Consider the following 20,262-nt stretch of genomic DNA (forward strand, 5'->3'; position numbering starts at 1 on the left):
GTACACATTAGAGATAGCTTTCACTCCTTTATTTGTGCAAATAGCCCATATTTGCCCCTCTCTCCCTCTTCAGAGCACTGTCAGGTAGCAATGAGCRAAATAATATTGAGGTGTGCTTTTCTTTTATGAAAAGCTTCCATTTCAAACATACTGGCTGCTGGGTGCTCACTGATAGCTCATACTATAGTTTTTAAAAAAAATATTGACTGTGGTTTCCAWCACAATTTTTCCTGTGTTTGATGCKKKTWGGGAGCRTGTTGGTTTAAAGAATTAATATTGCTATCTGAGTTTCAAACTGCTATTCCAGAAAAATACAAAAATATCTAGRCAGTGGTAGGTTTGATTTTTCTTTYCTTGCTCTGTATTGGGAAAAGCTGCATCCTGTAAAATGGCACAGAGAATAAATAATGTACATATACTGATTTATCATGGGGGGAAAATAATACCAGAAACATCATCTGAATCTCTTAAAATGTCTGTCTGTAGCATTCAGATTAACAGACTTTTTAGTCCAGTATTACAAAGTTAATATTTTCCTCATCTTTTCTGTGAGYTCTGCCATCCCTAAGCTTCTAGGTTTTGAATTGGCTTAATTTCTTGCAAATTCTCCATGGAGAAGTTAKTCTGATGACTAAATTAGTTTAAAATTCTGAACTGATTATTGTGTCTTAATTGTTTAAAATTTTTAAAGTTATGTAAAAAAAAATCCTTGTTTCAGCCTTTTTTGTTGTACTCAGCAAGACAAACCTCCCCTACCTGGGAAAGAAAGAGTGAGTGTCTGTTCAAAAGTGTGTGTGAAATACCATTAATAGAGTTAATGTCTGAGAAATGAGAGCTTCTAAACTCTGCTAACATGTGGCTGCCCAAAGTTATGCACCTTTTGTGGATAACGTAACTAAGATCTCAGATCTTAGTTACTAAGATCTCTTTCCTCCTTGTGGAAACAGGAGAATATTTATAGTTTCTATTAAYTATTTTGTTTTCTTTTTAACAGAGCATAACTCCTGGAGCGCAACTGAATGAAGATACACTCCCTGGATGCGCAGAAGTAACTCAAAAATAACTTTTAGAGAAAACAATGGGCGAGATGAGCATATTGGCAAATGCAGAGTGAGTAARTCCTAATCTCTGGCGAAAATATCCATCTCTTCTCCCTTGCGCAAATAATTCATTACAAAATATACTGGAAAGGGTGGCATTATCCTAGAACCATTTTTTGTGGTGAATGCAACTTATCACCTGTGAAATGTAACGAGAGTAAAAGTTGCACATTCTTGTTTGGGGCTTCTTGTGCATCATCATAGGTGAGACTGCATAAGTCTGTGAACTGAAGTCCTTTATTATGTTTGATGTAATAAATCAGGCGTGCTTTGGAGAAATAGTTCCCATGTCAAGATGGAATCTATGAATAATTTGGGGGCTGGAACATGCCTAGCAGGAACTCTTTTAGGTGACTAACCTTGGATGTCAGTATCATGTTGGCCCGGTTACATAACACATAGATCCAKCTTCATTAAGAACTGTCAGCCCAARGCAGTGGAAAYATGGGCCAGCACTGAACAAGGTGTAGTTCCTWCTGTGGAAGGTAGTCAACACCCAGAGCTTAAGGCAACATCTTTGGAAAAAACAAGTCAATCATACATCCTAGATGATGAATAAGGGGTGTTGGATTTTTACTTAGAGTCAGCTCTTGCCAAGAGTGTGGGAGTTGCAGAAACACCTCAAAGGAGCAGAGCAAAAGTTTGTGACAGGTGTGTTACATGCAGATTTAAGAAAAACAGTTTGATGATAAATRGAATGTTTTCAGCCTGAAGGCAAGAAATTTGAAAGTGATGTTCGGAGGAAGGGCCAAGGTTCACACAGAACAAAGAACAAGTTTTCTTTCTGTTCCAGAACAAGCTTTGCTTGGAGGAACAGTGAAATACTTGTATGTTTTCTTTTAAATATGTATCATGTGGTCTCCAATGTGTTTRTGTGAGGTATTGCCTTATATGGAGAAATCCAGGCTGAAAGTGGCTCTTWGAGGGTGGCAGTTAAGAAAGACTAAAAATATAAAGAGCATGCCACAGAGTACAATAATCAGATTTACAGCCAGGAGAACATGGAGGCTGGAAGGGCGGAATGCAGCTGTAGTTTCAGGACTGTTGAATGTGGTTCTGTCTGAACTGGGATCTGAAGGCGTGCCTTATCTGAACACATCAGAACTAGTTTTGAGTAAYGTGGAATTCATATAGAAGCTCAGTTAGCCTAGTTTTGTGTCTTGTAGAGATGTGATTTTGTCAGTTGTATATTGACTGAGAGCAACAAACATTGACATTTTTTTTCACAAAGGAGACAGATGTTTTCAGTTTTCAGAAAAAATGCCACATATAAGCAAGGTTTTGCTCAGGTGGCTGTTGTTTAACTGCCATGTCTTCACACATGGAGTGCTTATTTTTTTTGTAAGTAAGACTTCGTTTAGGATAAGTTAATCCTGTGTCACTGTGCTGTGGTGTTTGGCTTGCAAAGTAACTAATTAGAAGTTGTCAAATGTCTCAGTTTATGAAATATTACAGATCCTGAAGGGGAAAATGTAACAGAGAGTTACTGGGAGAGGTAGAGGATTGGCCAGCTAAAGGCAGGTGAGCAGAGAAATTAGAAATTAATCTGGGAAGGAACAGYCTAGAGAGGRTCTTGTCATTTATTATTCTCATTGRCTTCAGAAGGAATTGAGAATTTGGCACCCTGGAAAATTTGCTTTACCAATCTTGGACAGATTTTTGGTTTTCTCTGGGTAAAGTTTCTATATCTGATGATAGTAAATCAGGTGAATGCTAAAGTATCCAAGATAGATGAAGTAGTTATTGAAGTAGACCATAAATAGTGCTTTTATCTAGTGAAAGAAGGTGTGCATTACCACTGTGAACTGGGAATKCAGTTAAATCTAGGCCTATAATCATGGGGAGGTGAAGGAGGAAAGGGTAATGAGGGAGTGAGAGCCTCTCCTTTAGGATAGSTTTGTGCAGGACTGAAAATTTAGCAAAGCTTTCCTTAATTGTCAGATTTCTGGATCTAGTCCCAGTCCATGTTGCTGGCATGGTCTGCTTCAGATCTGTAGGAYTGAAAATTCTTTTCACCTTCTTCTGCAACAGGAGAAGGAAAGTGATTTCTCATTCTTCTAGGTTTGCTCCTCTGTTTGTCATGTGGAAATAAACTACAGCTTTCTGTCAGCCCACTGTTTTTGCCTTTGTGCAAAGTGTTTGGATTATGTGAACCTATATTCTTATAGACCATTTTTCTGGATTTTTTTAATGCATTAAACTGAGTATTGTAAATTCTTACAAAAMCATTAGGTTAATAAATCTGACCATGAAACATCATTAGTATCTCACAGACCTGGTTTCATGAGTCTTGCAAAAAATATGCCCTATAATGAATCTTCAGGTTTTTATAAGATTTTTAAAGCATTCACATATTATTTTTTCAAYAAATCTTAGCTGTCTTTTGATCAGAAGTAATTTGCAAGAGATGGAATTTAAGTGCAGCATTGCTAAAGATTTTTAAGTCAAATTGTGGTTATTATCTGTCATTTCCATAGTTTTTGCATTGTTGGCAAATCTGGATTTTAAATGTAATTGARTTTCTTTGCTCTGAAGTGTTGTTCTGCACAAWTAAAATYTTATCTGTGCCATTTTCTCCTGAAWAGCAAATTCTATGCTAAATACAGAACGYGGATATAAAGCTCCTTGATTTAATATTATAGATTGCATCTGCTGACATTCTTTAAGTTTTCATGTTTTAACCAGAGTCAGACCTCCATGCTGTAAGGGTGTTCTCCTTACACTGTAAAGGTCCAGACAGAGAGTAGAGCTGAAGTATTTTGCACTCCAGTCAAGCTACAAAAATGTGACTTTGTACACTGAAGATAKGTTTTTGCCATAGGACAGGGGAACACTCCTGCCATCCTTGTTTTCTTAAGTTSGTTGCATCCTTGCCAGCCTTTCCAGACATGGGCATTTTAGTGTTATGTACAGATTTATGGTGGTTAATTTGTTTTGCTTTGTTKTATTTTTCAGTAAGGCACAAGTAGCTCAATTTGAAACTACAAGCTTAGTTAAAATACAAGGTAAATTTGTATTTTATTGTGAATACACAATTTTATACAGGTTAAATTGCCTATCTGGAGAACAAATTTGACTGTTTTCCCTGAAAAAGGAACACTCCATTTTTAGCAGGTGCCATCCCTTGAGTTGTAAAATTGTTGCCACCAGACAAGYTCACGATACAAGTCCTTCAGTTTAATTAGATGTTTGTTGATTGRCTTTTTACTTGAAGGAGGCAGAAGGGGGGTAGTTTGTATTTTTGGCAGGAAGAGGAAGGCAGGGGGTTATTTTGCTTTTACAAGGAATAAATGTTCTATATTATACAAACTAAAGACATGTTCTCAGCAAAGTGTTGGAACAAAGACCAAATCTCTGCATGAGAGAACTGACTGTGTAGGAGGATCTTTATGTGGCAGATCAGATACATTAAGATAGAAATTACAGTATTTAATTCCCCCTGAAGCTCTAATGTGACCCTGTTACATGGGCAGTAGAGCACAGCTAGAAAGGCATGTGCAAAATTTCTTGTTTGATTCCGGAACACTCAAACCCAACTTTCCATGAGGAAAAAAAACCCCAAAGGATGTATGTAGAGTAATGGTTTGTATGATAGTGATATGTACTGGAAGGAAACAGTGGAAGTTGGTTGCAGAGGATATGATGTGACATTGCATTATCGATGCCAGAATGGAGTCAGTTTGCAAGTGCTAATACAATTGACTATAAGATTGAAAGAAAAATTTGAAAAGTCAGAAAGAATAGGGTAAGCAAAACTGGGAGTATTTGTTTGCTAGGGTGAGAAAACTAATATGAAAAGTCAGAAAGAATAAGGTGAGCAAAACTGGGAGTATTTGTTTGCTAGGGTGGAGAAAAATACTAAGGTGATTCATGGTTTGTAAGAGGGGATGCTTTTGTGAGAGGGTTTTGTAACAATTGGGGGAGTTCCAAGACGAAATTGAAAAAGGCAACAGAGGAGGTAGCAGTAGTTTAAGAATTTCAGAAGAAAGGCAGTCAGAACTCAGGCAAAGGTTTCACCCACAGGAAGTGAGAGAAAGAACTTGCTTGTTTTTCAAGGACATATTATAAAGRGGGAAATCAACAGGGCTTGGCAAAATACTCAGGTGGGAGAGAAGAATGACTACAAAATGATAGATGTGTTGTTCTGACRAACAGGAGGATGTTGGAGCTGTAAAAGAAAGGAAAAGTGCTTTTGAATGGGGCAACTGCTGTGAGATTATAAACAGTCAGGTATTAAGTATAGTTGAACAGARCTGAATATTCCTTTTGAAATTTCCAGACTGAAGATCCTGACATTTAAGTAGGTGTGACAGCAAATTATGGCTTTTAATTGGCATTTTGGTGCCTTTCCTGTTTATGCTTTTGAAATATGTAGAAACAACCTTTGACAATCATGTAACAAAAGTTAGCTTGTATAGAACAAATACATATTTTTCCACACATGCAGGAAGTGGAGCAGATATGCATGACTGCGACAAGACAGGCCCTGGTTTGCAATAAGAGCTCACATGACCAAATCACTATTTGACTGACTTCAAGTGTTGGTAGAGTGACATAGCAGATTCTCTCTCCATAAGATCTCACTGATTCACAGACTCCTGTARTTACTAAAGAAATAAAGCCAAGGAAGTAATGTTTAGTTTTATTTCAACTGCCTAYGCTGAGTTTAACTAGCCCATTATTCATAAGGATATTTAGTATTATACAGAGCACAAGTCCTACAAGGAGCAGCTGAGGGAGCTGGGGGTGTTTTGCCTGAAGAAGAGAAGGCTCAGGGGGGAAGTTACTGCTCTCTACAATTACCTGAAAGGAGCYTGTAGCCAGATGAGGGCTGACCTCTTATCTCAGATAACAAGGGATAGGACAAGAGGAAATGACCTCAGATTGTACCAGGAGAGGTTTAGGTTGGATATTAGGAAAAATTTCTTCACCCGAAAAAGCTGCCAAGCATTGGAACAGGCTGCCCAGGAAAGTGTCTGAGTCACCATCCCTGGGGGAATTTAAAAGATGTGGAGATGTGGTGCTTGAGGACATAGTTTAGTGCTGGACGTGGCAGTGCTGGGTTAAGGGTTAGACTTGATGAAGTCAAAGGTCTTTTCAAGACTAAACAATTCTATGATTCTCCCATTTTTGCCAGAAATGAAAGATTTTTTATCACAACCTCATTTTTAATGTCTGTAACTTGAGCTCTGTCTTAAACATCTCATCAAAACTTTGGCTTTGAGTTCTTATCAAGAAAACAACATAAATTATACTCAAAATTAGAGTCTATCACATAATCTTGAGAAGTGTCCTGCCAGCAAAGTTGTCCTTTGATTTTAAGATGCCATTAAATCTTGGATTTATAGCTATGTTCAAAAGCCTGTTTGATGTGGCTTTTTCTCCTACATTTTTGATGAGGAATTAGGGAAGGGTAACTTGTAACTACTTAACTGTAAGGATTACTGAGACTATTTACTGAGTAAAGTCATGCTTAGATATGAGTTAAAGCTGCTGAAACCAAAGCTAAATCCTGCCTTCYTCTTTTTCCCTCCTGTACCCTTCCAAAAATGATGAGATCTAATGCTTGACAATCCTATAGTTGCATTATTACAAACTTACAAAGCACAGCAAGGTCCAAAATTAATTCTGCCTCCTTTGAATAGCCCTGGAGAYGACCTCTGTATACATACAAAGTAGTTCTGCACTGTTCCTTCTGAATTCAAATGCAACTGTGCAAATGCAAGATGCTCTCTATATGAGCAAGATTTGCACGTCATTAAATGAGTGAGTTCTCCTTGGCAATCATCACAGATGCTTCTTTTTTTTCTGAAAGAATAGTAAACACTTGTCCTCTCTCTGCATGACTGAATTTCACAACAAAGAAAAGTTCTCACAACCTCTTTTACTGAAAATTAGCTTCAGATTGTAAAGGACACTGTATAGCCTAGGTCAGCTTGTTGGGGATTAAAACTCATTTTTCTCACTGGCATTTTGTAACTTAAGTTATATTGCAAAGGCAGGAGTTAATTGCTTGGCTGTSTAAGTTGTTAATCACAGACTGCTGGAGTTCAGCATTTGCTCTATCACAACAGTCATCCATCCACAAGACTTCTAACAAATCTTTTCCTCACTCAAACAGAAGTGTCAGAATACTGAATGCCATTTACAGGAGCACTTAATTACCAGAACTGTTGCAGTTAGTCTAGCAGTACTTTCAGAGTTCTCAACACRATTTTAGGTTACTGGTGCTACTTCAATTTTGTTTAAGTTGCAAAGCACTGAAGGATATTTTAGAAATGCCTAAGCCAGATCTTAAGCAGGTTTAACTGCTTGGAAATTGGAACAGCACAATTGAGTGGCTTTTTGTGTTTCACAGCAGCTCACTGACTGTCATGAGAAAAATGATTATTTTCTCAAAAAGCAGTGTCAGTGCACAAAGAAGTAGATGCACAGTGGAATCTCCTCTCAGCTTCTGTGAAGAAAGATAGCASCTAGTAAAGCATAATACTGTAACTAAACCATATGAATGATGTGTTTTAAGAGATCTTGTATTACTCTTGTATTACTCTCCTGTATTTTGGCAGGAAAAACAAAAGATCAGATATTGTTCAGGCTATCTAAGTAGAAATTTTTAAAGCTAGGTTTCTACTGATGAGTGTAGATTTATGTCTAGTCAAAAGGATGCCTTTTCGCATGAACTCAGCTGGCTGAATTTATGTCTCTCTGCTCACTTTCTAATAAATGATGAGAGAGTCAGGATCATACCAGGCTGAGAGAAGTCTCCTGAGGTGAGATGAATGCTTTTCTGATCGTGCTTATCTGTCTTCCCATGRGGTCTCTGACAGTTAAATGGCTCAACTTAAGAGAAATTAATGTCTTCCACAATGAAAACCTTCTTGAACGAATATCTAAAATTGAAAGTGATAGATAATGTACTCTCTTAAACTTACATCAGCAGATCAAGTTTACTATTGTTTGCTTTTATGATAGCATCTAGGAACTCTAGGTATGCATAAGGTGCTTGAGGCTGTATAACGCAGAATAAAAAGCCAGTCCTAAATCTCAGAGTTTACACACTAAGTGTAAAAAGAAGATGACAGCAGAATGCAAGAATACGGAGGGAGTAAAAGGGGCAGTGAGAGTGCCTGGGTCAGCAGCACAATCCATCAGCAACCCAATAATTCAGAGTTTTGCAGACTTTGTAACGAGCTGTACTGTGTGATTTGGAAGCTGATTTTAACTGTGAGGACGTTTCAGAGGAGTGCCTTTGAGGGAAAAGGGTCATATGGAGACATGTCTATGGAAAGCAAATATGTGGTCATTGTGAACTGGTGGGAGGTTTAGACCCTAATTTAGAGCATGAAGGTAAGAACTGAATCTCATGATTCWGGAAAACAGCTTTATCTGCTGGCATTTTCTGGATTCTGAAGTGGAAAGGAGAGGAATGGCCAGGAGAGGAATACAGCCTGCCGCTTGTCCCATTTGCTGCACACTGGATGAAGAAGAGCAAAGATGGCATTTTCTGGGAGAACAACATGACCTGGGGAGGCTGGAGTGCAAAGTGGGAGATGGAAGGGAAGGAGTAAGCAACTCCATACCAGAAGGGAGAGGAGAAAGGTCCTGTGTAAACCCTGGGCCAGCTCACATTTGGGATGGARAGGAAGAGACTTTAAAGAAGCATGGGGACAAGGCAGGGGAACTGGGTGGAGGTTAAATTAGAAAGCCTTTCCATATGTTCCCTTCAGAAAGTAGATTCTGTGTCATTTCCACATGAGATAGAGGTTGGTTTGGCTCCTTCATATTGACCTGTAGAACCATTATTAAATTTACCTAGGTGATGTAAGTAGAGATGACAAGAAAAGCATGGAAATTTCTTCTGAAGTTGGATGCTAGTAGTGATTAAATCATTTTGAGGTAAAGACTTTTTAAAAGTATAGACTATTTGTCTGACCCAAAATTTTGTTCACTAAGCTACTGCTGTTTCCTGACCTCATGAAAAAGCCCTGCATGGGAGCTACACAATTCACATGCAATTCCAAAAGATGGCAACCTTAGGCTTCCAAACTGCTCTGCAGCTCCTGACAGTTCACAGTGGTGAATGATTGAAAATTCTGGGYTTTCCCAGACCGATCTTATTTTTATCCACCTCTTCTATTTTTCATATATTTCTACATGTAAGGCAGAATGTATGTGATTCAGTTGAAAAATGGACAACTTTTCAAAAGAATTTCTGTGCCTGGAGGAAGGGGAGGTTAGGAAATCTTAGATCTACTCTCTCTGTGTTTCAGACTGTGACTTCGGTTGCATAGAGGAGTGAGGCTCTGYTATCAATCTGTGCTGAAGATCCTGTGGCACGGTGATAAAGCAGAGACAATTTGGCCAAAACAATGAGAAAGAAACTATTTAATTTGATGAAATTTAGTACACTTGCTCTTGTCTTACTGAATTATTAAGGCTTTATTCACACTGTCACTCGTCCTGCTTGTATCAATGTACTTTTGATGGCAATCACTACCATTGTGAAACTGCATAACTCTGGATATACTCTTGAGACAAGATAAGGCACATAGCCTTCATGCTACATTCATTCTCATGCTTTAAAAGATCAATCTTTTCTCTTGGTTAGTACTTAATTTTCTGACTTGATCTTTCTGTCCAGTTCCTGCCTTTTTTGTGATTTTGTGTTCATCATGAATCTTACTTGTGAGTAGTTAAGGACAGAAAATTCACWGAGAAATTCACTAAGAATTCAGTTATTTTGGAAATTTTTAATAAATCATGTAGCTACAACTGAAGTTGCATTGACAAAGGCAAAAAATTCTGATGCTAAAGTCTGAATTCTGTGGTTTTATGACAAATGCTGCTTTTGAATTACAGGATCATTACTGTGTGGAACATCAAGCAKTTGCTTATTTTCCAAAAATCCTGTTTGGAAACCATCAGCTTGGAAAAATCTATCTTGGTTTGGCTTTAAGTCAGATTTTGAAATTTCAGCTTTCATGAAGCAGAAATGTCTTTCTTCAGGCAGCCCTAGCAGCAGGGTCAAAGTCTGAGCCCCACTCTGTTTTATCCAAAGCATTTCACTTCTGCAGTCATTCATCTCTCTCCCCAGCACAGGGATGAAAATTTATATCATGTTTTGGTTGTGCCATGTTTTTGGTCCTTATGATTTCCCCTTCTTTACTCATGCAGTGGTGATGTGAAGGGATAAGGATTGGCCTAGGCTATTACTGTCTTTCCTTCACACATGTAGCAGAACTGGGAGAGAATTTTGAAGGCAGTTTTGCTGCTTTTTTGCAGAAAACTTGTGACTTTGCACTGCCTGTAGGGATATTTTCCTCCCACAATGTTACTTGGTCATTCTGTTTTAATAAACTCAATATTCTAATAGTTTTGCATCACAGTCATATTATTCTTCTCTGTTAGGTTTATTGCTTGCATAGGTAAGATTTCAGACAGGGATCTCATCTCTATGCAGTTTACCCTGTTCTACAACTCTCATTATTGAATGCCTCAGTATCTCAATGTTCAATGCATTTATCCTTGCCMACCCAGTGGAATACAAAGCTTATTTTTTATCTGTTTTTGACAAAGGGAAAACAGTGGTCTGTAGAGGCTAGAATTCCATCTAACCTAGAGTGAAAAAATAGTAGTCTCCTGTTCATAACTTCCTGGTGTTTGGCACCCTAATTACCTCTGTTAAACAGTTGGGGTGATGGGTGTTGCATATGGGGAAGGGTGATCAGAAAACATCGGCATTCTCAGCAGAAAGCTGCTCTGAGCCAATTAGCAAGAGCAGRGATGTTTCAGGACTCCTGCCTCCTTCTGCAGCTTTGGCATTTCRCTCTCTGTGGGCCAGAGGCACCTCCTTCCCTTGGCACACAAGCCTCTCCTGCCAGTGCCTGCAAACTCTGAGCTTCGGTACATGTTCTTATCCTTTTATGTATTTTATTAAAAAAAAAGCAAACACCCACCAAACCCATGGTGGTTTCCCCCTTGCTCACATCCTTATACATGTTGACTGAGAAGGCTTTCTGCTCACTTGGGCATGTTGAAGTTGCATCTCCTGAGGGAATGCCCAAGTTAGCAGSCTGCCTGGGAGGCTGGAGCTAGGGAGGGAGCCGTGCTGCAAGGCTGTGAGTAGGCTGGGGCTGGAGGAGGATGACTCGTGCCTTGGCTCTCCTGGCAGGGAGGGGTGACTTCTGGACTCTGCTCCCACCTTCCAGATTTGTTTGTGCATTTCAAACACAACTCCAAAACAAGTCCAAGGGGTCCAGTCTGTATTTTTGTTATTCAGGTGACAGCCCTAACTCCTCAGCAGTAAACATGTAMTCTTTCATGTCTCATGCTCCCCTCCCTCTCTGCTGTGTCTACCCTCCAGCCTGATATTTAAGCACGTTTTTAAGGCAGGAGAAAGAGAGGAGGYGAGAGGAGCCTCCTTGTGCTGAAGCAGCCTTTTACACCAGTGTCTCACATTTTTTTTCCAGGGAGTGCTCTAACCAGTACGATTCTCTATGAAAATAAACACTTGCAACAATTTTGTCCTCTCTGGCTGTGTTTTAAAATAAAATGTTCACCTGTTTGTTTTGTGAAGTACTGTGAGCTCCAGCTGTMGGTTGRGTRKGTTTTGAGTACAGGGATYGGCTCCTTGGGGGCCYGTGTCACCTCCAGTGTCACCTGGGGTTTTTTGGGTCTTTGGTTAGAATAGGCAAGTGACACRACTGCCAAGATGTTTCATTTTCAGCTTCTACAGAATCAAAATTTTTAGAAAACTTCCAGGTTTGYGTGGGAGGTGCCCTTTGGAGTAGGCACTTGTAAATGCCTGGTCTRTGGTTTTGGAATTGCTCTACAATTACATAAGTGTTTAAATTCTCTGATGAATGTAGACTTAGCTGAGTAGGGCCCCATGTTAGTGTCCTTGCTCTCTTTCCTGTCTCTTTGGCTATTCAATTTCCAAATCATATTAAAAATATATTAAAAAGTTACTAATAATAATTTCTGTAATACTTTACCTGATAGTCATGTCTCTGTAATATCGCTTCACATCACTACAACTACTTCTTTCTAACATCCATCTTATTTTAAATCTGTATAACTTCTTTCTACTGAAGACAATTAAATTCAATTATAAGCATAGGGGTTTTTTTAGGAAATACTGTCATTATTGAATCTGCTATTTTTCATTCGTCACGCACCAGAATTTAATAGAGTGCTCATACATCTTATAACATTTTGTATTTACGCTAACTCTTTTTTTCCTCTCATTTTTGTTACTGTAAACTCTTACCTCTGTATTTTTTTTTTTTTTGAAGATGCAGGGCCAGATTACTTCTTTGTCCATCCAATTAATTTATAGTACAGTTACAGTCTCACTGTTTCAAGGGAGATGGTTACCACTCGTGACAGAATTTTATCCATTAATTTAGATAGAACTCCTCTCAGAAAACATTACTGCACTAATTTTAGCCCAGCAGTATACTCTTTATTTAATGCTGACTACATTGGTCTCTGTTCAGATAAAATACACTTCTTTATTCCAGTACCTTTTTTCCCTAAAAAATCTCATGAACTACAAATCAGCATGGCAAAATACTCATTACTACTTTATTATATGGCAAAAGTGAAACTAGAGGATGATTTCTTGTCTAAGGTCTGGACAAAATTTGAAAATTATKAAAGATTTTCCCCTGCAGAAACCTAATTCTCTCCATAATTATTGTCATTTCTGCTGCACACAAAGCCCCTCTCAAACTTCACTGGGGATAGTTTCCATGGGAACCAGAGAGTGAGAACTGATRAGTCTCAAAACAGTCAAATAATAATCTTCCTCTGTACCAATGGGCAAAGATTTGCTTCCACTGTTTAATGGGAGGCACTAGAGCTTATGTTTTGTACAAGGGGGAAAAATAAGACATCTGGAAGGAGACCAAGTCTGTTTTGTTTACCTGTAAGGTTCATTCCTGGTGTGTTAAAAGGGGAAACCACTATATTCTCCTCGTATTCCTTGTGTTCTGCTGGTAGACTCCTGAATGATAGAAAGGGAAACTCTCAGTTAAACCTAAATTCTCAGAGTCCAGGGAAGATGAGGAGAGAGTAGTGGTCATGAGAAGATGAGTTGATTTCATGTGTGGCAGAGATACAGAGATAGAGAGTCATGTCATGAATGCAAAAWGTTAGAGGCTATTGAGTGATCCTGCAGAAAGCATCCCTGGGGAACTCTCTCCAGGCCATGGCATCAAYCTGTCTCCAGGTTTGAGCTGTTCTGGTTTTTGCCCAGTGTTCAGGGCCCTCTTACCACGCYTGAGTATCAGCAACAATCGGGGTTGTTTATTGCAATTTCATGGGAGGGAGAAGAACCCCTCAAGAGTGATGTAATGTGAGGTAATTAATAAAGTTTCTGTGAAGTCTAATGAGGTGCTCTGCTAAGCTGGTCATCATTTGGTTGCCATAGTCATAGTCATTGGGATCATTTWCCTGAAATACTGAGAAGAAGAATTTCATTCCTGTGAGAAAAAAAAAAATGGAAAGGATATAGAAATGTCTGCCCTCTTTTAGATCTGTGATATTGTTATGAAAGGTGACCTCCAAAAGGAGAAGAAAGCAGGTTCCACAAATCTTGCAGCAAAGTTGCACTTCACAAAAAATGCTGATGCACAGAAAAGACCAGAAGTGTATTCCCTACAGAGAATTACATTTGACCAATAATCTGAGTTTAAATATAGCACAATTTAAACTGAAATTATAGGAGGATGAATGTCAAGGAATGTTTTTAAAAAATGTATTTTATCTTAAACTAATTTTTGTATTCTTTACCACCATTTGATTTTCCAGTGGTTTTGGGTTTGAGTATTTAATATATGCCTTTGTGTAATTATTTCGATCTCCACAAATATAGAGAAAAAGGAAAAGTGCACATAGATTGTTATCACAGTGTTTGGATTTTTTTTTTCTCTTTTGCAATTAGTTGAAATAATAGAACCTGAAGGAGAATATTGTTGTTTTTGCATTGTRTAATATATCAGATATAGAGGTGATTAATGATCTAATCCAGCAATTAAATTAAGAAATCCCATTTCTGTTTCTTACCAGTAATTACTGAGTTGTAAACACTGATGGCAGTTACTGTGCTGAAAAGTGAGGACTAAAATCTTAAAATATTGTTTCTTAGCTTGTACATGAAGCTAAAATAAAACAAGATGCTTGCATTAAAAACAAAACAAAACAAAACAAAACAAAACAAAACAAAACAAAAACAAAAGATGAAAAGGATTTTTCTGTATTAAAGATGTGCTTTGGTGGGTTTCTGAGATAAAAACCCAGGTGTTTACTGGCATTATTGAAGAATGCAGGAGGAGCATGCGGTGGCAGATGAAGCACAGTTATGCTCTGTCTTTGGGTCACTTTATTTTGGCATCCATAGCCACGCACAAAGAGACCCTGCAAGCAAGAGCTGTGCAGTTTAAATGTGCAAAGTAGTGTTCATTTTGTCCTTGAMTTCTAATGTCAGATTTCCTACTGCATGTTTTAAAATGTCAGATCATGTTAAATTACTGCCCTGTACAGGTCTGGTGATCAAAAGTGAAGAAGACAAATAAAGATTCTTTCATGTTTTTAATGCCTAGAAGAGTTTATTCACTTCTTACTGATTGTTTTTACCCATTTTTATGCCTGCCTCAACTTCCAAGAAAGAAGGACATCACAAAAATTCTTCATTCCTGTGACCAGCTGACCTAACTGAAGTTATGCTGGGAAAGAGACTGCTCCWTCTCTTTCCTACAGTCTGTAAACCAGGCTTGTTGTGGATGAGGTATGTAACTGGYCCCATAGTATTGGTAGGGTGCTTAACACTGTTCCCTACTGTTCTCTGAGCTAGATCCCTAACTGCTGACCMCAGACACTAGGAAAGAGGATTATTAGAGGAGAAACTGAAGGCTATTGTCACTGATGAATCATAAATTTCAAACGCTTCTTCTGGAGRAAAAGGCATCAGGGCTGCTGCTTATCCCAAAGGTCTGGGTGGTGTAGTGAGCAAGAATGTGATGATATTCATATGGGAACAGCAGAAATGGTGGTCATTCCTAAACATCTGATAGGAGACAGTGGAACAAAGGACAGGGCTGCCACAAGTGCCATTTCATCACAGCATGCCCCAATCCAACGGCACCGTTTCCTGGGAGATGGAACAACGCTGCGTGCCTGTTAATCACGAGAGAAGCTCTCTGCTGTTCTCACAAGTCCTCCAAAACCTGTCTAACTCAAGTGGGCGAGGATCAGCCCACCCATGACAAACTGCTGCAGCTTTATCCTACATACTGTATATTATCAAAAATGTTATGTCTGCTCTGAACAAAATGTCCAAGTGTGATAAATGGGGGCAATGTTCCAAGAAAGTGGGYTTGTCTTCATGAGAAAATTGTACTTCAAATCAAACTTTAAGTTGGTTAATTCATTGTAATAAGCYTAATCTACAGGCCTGCATGAGAAACTCTTTTTTTTTTTTTGTAAATATTGCTGTCATACTCACTGAAATAAATGTTCTGTGCAGATTAGTGTGCTGCTAACTAAATTGCTTTGAAATCACATCAAATTCACTGTGACTTTCTCCTGTAGCTATGGTTATATGCTATGGTCTTCTTTATCTTGAACCTTTTCAGTTCCCTCTGTTATTATACAAATGTAGTTGCTTTAGGAAAGCTTTCAGTGAAGCAGCAGGCATCTTCTGCTGCCCACAAGAGAGCCTGTATTTCTAGAGGCTAGAGAGCAACTTGTGGAGTCCTGACTGTGGAATGTACAGCCATACTCTCCTCAAACTGCATAAGGTAGGTCTCACTGCTGGAATTAATCTAAGTTTCACATGATACAAGCCAGTGTTCACGATATAGCTCTTTCTGTTGTTGAAAATCTTGGTAGAACAATGCTAATGGATATTTCACTCTTTTGTAAAGTGTGGTATTCCAGCAGAAGGCAAAACTATGAGATTTACAATTTTTTGTTACACATCCAAGGAAAGAATGAATGTTTTCTCAGTAAGTAAGCTTTTCATAGAAGAAATACATGCATCAAATACTTTAGAATCACTGAAAGTCTGTCCACTGTGTGCTTATTCTCTGATATTATGCTTGATCTATGTTTTATTGTGTTTTACTATTTGAACTTCATTATGAGATKAAAAGCTTGAAGGCACTTTTAAAAGGTACGGTAGGTTAGAAAAAGCTCTGTTCAGAATGTCGCAAGAATCATTTAAAAGRAGCTTGTTACTGTGACATTCATGTCTAACATCAATATGCTGGGGTACGTTTTTATCTRCAAGGATAACAGCAGTCCTTTTCAAATAAAAGGAAAGAAAAATCTGATTCCCAGGGAAGGGCAGAAGTGTGAAAGCAGAATTATTTTAATGATCCAGTGAGAAAATTCTGCCAGCAAAGTGTTTGTTACTTGCTTAAGTAGTCTTGTGTAAATAAAAAATATTTATTTAAAAGATGCAATGTCTGTTTTAGGTTGTCTCTTCCAATTATGCATGCCAAATATATTTTACCTTACARAGACCTTTGAGGCAATTATTCAATAATTTGGCAAGAAGTAACTTAATGACCACTAAGTAATCCCTCAAACAAGATGTCTATTTTTCTGCAAGTAGTTAAATTTATGAAAAGTAAACCTAAAAGTGTAAGTAAATAAGGTTAGGTAAGAGACAAAAAGAGTAGGCTAAGTGTCAAAGTAACTTCACTTCTACTTTTATAATTCTGGGGAGCAGCTTAAGAATTACAATCCAATTATCATTATTTCCAGCTACTGCTTGAACTGCTACATTCCTTTTTCATATCTTAGGCGGATATTACAGTGTGTATGACATATCCTAGGATTATTTTTACTACATGAGCATCATACTCTTTGTGTCTGAAACAGTATCAGGTATTCCCTTTCCCCTAGCACTTCTTGAGTTAAACTTACTGATGTCACTTTTTTAAGGAAAGAAAGGGCTGCTAGATCGGAAGATCCTAGAGGAAGATCAGAAGATTCTAGAGGAACTGGCATGGAATTTTTTCAGGACCATGTAAGAGCAGCACCCAAGAAAAGCCATTGGTGAAAGGAATTGCAGCCAGATAGGAGAGAGAATGTGCAAGAGGAAAATCCCTGCAGACAGCAAGACCAGAGAAGCAGGACAGGGAGGAGATATGTCAGGCACTGGAGCAGAGATTCATTCCCCTGCAGCCCCCGGTGCAGACCATAATGAGCCAGGCTGTCCCCTGCAGCCCATGGAGATTCTACAGACTGGAGGAGCCCATGCCAGAGCAGGTGGGTGCCCAAAGGAAGCTGTGACCCTGTGGGAAGCCTTGCCTGGCACAGGMTCYTWTTCCCAAGGAGACAGGAGCCCAACCTGGAGCGGTTTTGCTGGCAGGGAAACCCCATGGGGCACCCACAATGGAGCAGGGTGTTCCTAAGGGACTGCATCTGTGGAAGGGGTGCACACTGGAGCTGGGAAAGGGTGTGAGGAGTCCCTCCCCAAAGGAGGAAGGAGTGTYAGAGATAAGGTGRTCAACTGACCACAACCCCCATTCYCTGTCCCACTGCAGTGAGGGTGAAGGAAGTAGAGAATTCAGGAGTAAAGTTGAACCCAGAAAGAAGGGAGGGCCRGGGGAAGGTGTTTTAAGATTTTATTTTTATTTTTTCATTATCCTACTCTGATTAGATTGGTAACAAATTAAACTAATTTCTGCAATTCAAGTCAGTTTTGCCCACGACTTTAACTGCTGGGTAATCTCTCCCTGCCCTTATTTCAACCTCCAAGCCTTTCATTATATTTTCTCTCATCTGTCCAGCTGAGGAAGGAAGTGATAGAGCGGCTTTGGTGGGCAGCTGGTGTCCAGCCAGGGTCAATCACCAGTACTCCCACACAAGCTCTAGAAAGACTGAATTCTTGACAGTATTTTGGGAGACTTTTACCACTAGATTTCAGACCTTCTTGACCTCTCAAAACAATGGCTCCAGGGAAAAAATGCTCCACTTGCTTCCCCATTCTCAGTGGCCCTATATACCCAACCCTTGCCTGTGTGCACGGGTAAAGAGAACACCACAGGGAGCTCTGCCCTGCCTTGTTGTGGCAAGCAAAGCTATGGACTCTATAGTCAAGGGGCATGGAGATGACCTCCTCCTCCTCGTTTTCTGTGTCTAAATATGGCATCCTAATGTGAGAGATGCAGAAGTTTTTTTGCATGCTGCTCTCCTGTCTGTAACCATATAGAGAAAAGACCACAGCTGGTGTGGTAGGATAAGGTTATGTCACAGGAAGGGCTTAGGGATTGTCTTTTCCCTGTATGTTTATTATGAACCATGAAGTTCATAATTCTTCACCTAAGAAGAAGCAGGGGAAAAAGAGAGTTSCTCTATCTACCTACTGTGAGAAAGSTTATGTCTTCTGTTTTGTTATTGATAGGGGATTTCCCACTACACTGTCACAATCTGCATGGCCACAACCCTCCAGCCAAGCTCCTAATTTTAGTCTACAGCTTTTTCAGTCAGTAAATTTGAAAAGAGTTAAAACAATTATGTAGAATTTGGATCTGGACTACATTGAATTTGTTTACATAGGTTTGATTAAACAATGAAATAAACACATAAAAATTAGCATCATCACAGTAATTTCCTACTGCTGCTATTGGTTAAATATACACAATCAACTTTCAAAGTGTACATAGAMATAATTACAGTATAGCCCATTATTTAAGACTTCTGCTTTTTTTTCAGAAAATACTGTCTCACGTTACCTTGTTACTTTATACCTGTAATTCTGYACATATTTGAAATAAAAGAATCAATTACATCTACATAAGATATGTAAAATAGAGAAATAAACAGAAGATCAACTCTCTTCTCAAAAAGCCACACAGAACAAGTGGTACTTCATGAGACATGAACAACTTTCTAATTAACATGAATTGCTACTTTTAGAACATTTTAAGGCAGCACAGCCTGCAACAATTACTTACTTTAAAAACAGTCTGTTTTGTGATGAGTTGTGTTCAGCTCTCAGAAGGAAAAATGTTAAATAAACATTRTCATAATCATGCCCAAGATTAGCATGCTAAATAAAAAAACAGAGGTCTCCTCTAGAGTGTCTATTTTTCTTCTCCAATTTTGAGCGTTCCACAAAAAACAGAGACTCTTCTGTATGCATCCTCTTTAAAATTTCTTGTGTTACAGATGAATCAGTTAGTGAAAAATTCATGATTCATTCCTAAAAAAAAATTTCTAAAACTTCCCCACTTATGTGGCCTGAGGATCATACCCCTACTGACTTATGTCCCAGCAAGATTTCCCATTTCAGCAGGAAGTTCTTAATTTTCTTTTTGATATTGCATCCATGGGGATCCTGTAATTGAGTTATTGCTGAAATGGAAGGCATGATCAGACTCAAGATTTCTGGCATTATGGTCTCTCTAAGCAGAGAGCATGGCTGGTAAGTATCGTGGGTAATCACATATTCTGTGGTTCAAAGTATTGCAGGTAGTTTTAGTCTGAGAAATACTGTGTATCCTAATAATGGTATTAATTGCAGTTGGTTGGATATTCGATTTCAAGGTTATGCTTTTCAAACTCACTTCAAATGAAAGGGAAAAGGCAAAAGTTAYACAAGGCTACATGGTCAGTGATTTCCATCAGTGCTGAATCACATGGTTTATATCTACCAAGAGAGTTTGACAAGGAAGGAGAAAGAATAGAAGTCARTTTTCCCAAAGAGGAATGTAGAAATCATTCCTTGCAATTAGATAGTTTGATAGAGCAGAAGCTTCAGTGAAAGGAGGCAGAAAAAACATAAAGGCCTCAATTTCAAGATTCTGAATCCTTGAACTTTGTGAAGGCCTCAATTTTGAGATTTTGRATCCTTGAACTTCCTGCTAGCATTGGTTGCCAGACTTCAGACCACAAGGGCAGAAAGAGTGATATGTATAAATGGGGAAAACAGTATAAGCAATTTTTCTAAAGCTTATCTGTATGAACAGGCCCATAAAAATCAAGGGAGTGAGGGGAGCTGATTAGTTGCACTGACATCCTAAAGTGGGTTGTCCAGCCTGTCTTTTAATCATAACAGGGYTTTTTCTTTTTCCTTTTTTCCTTAGTAACATGAGATGAATAGTGTCCTTGGAAGCATCCTTTACTTACCCTTTTGYATTGTATGCAG

The sequence above is a fragment of the Malurus melanocephalus genome, unplaced genomic scaffold (assembly GCF_030028575.1).
Source record: "Malurus melanocephalus ecotype Western Australia unplaced genomic scaffold, MMel_1.1 scaffold_130, whole genome shotgun sequence".
In the NCBI taxonomy this organism is placed as follows: domain Eukaryota; kingdom Metazoa; phylum Chordata; class Aves; order Passeriformes; family Maluridae; genus Malurus; species Malurus melanocephalus.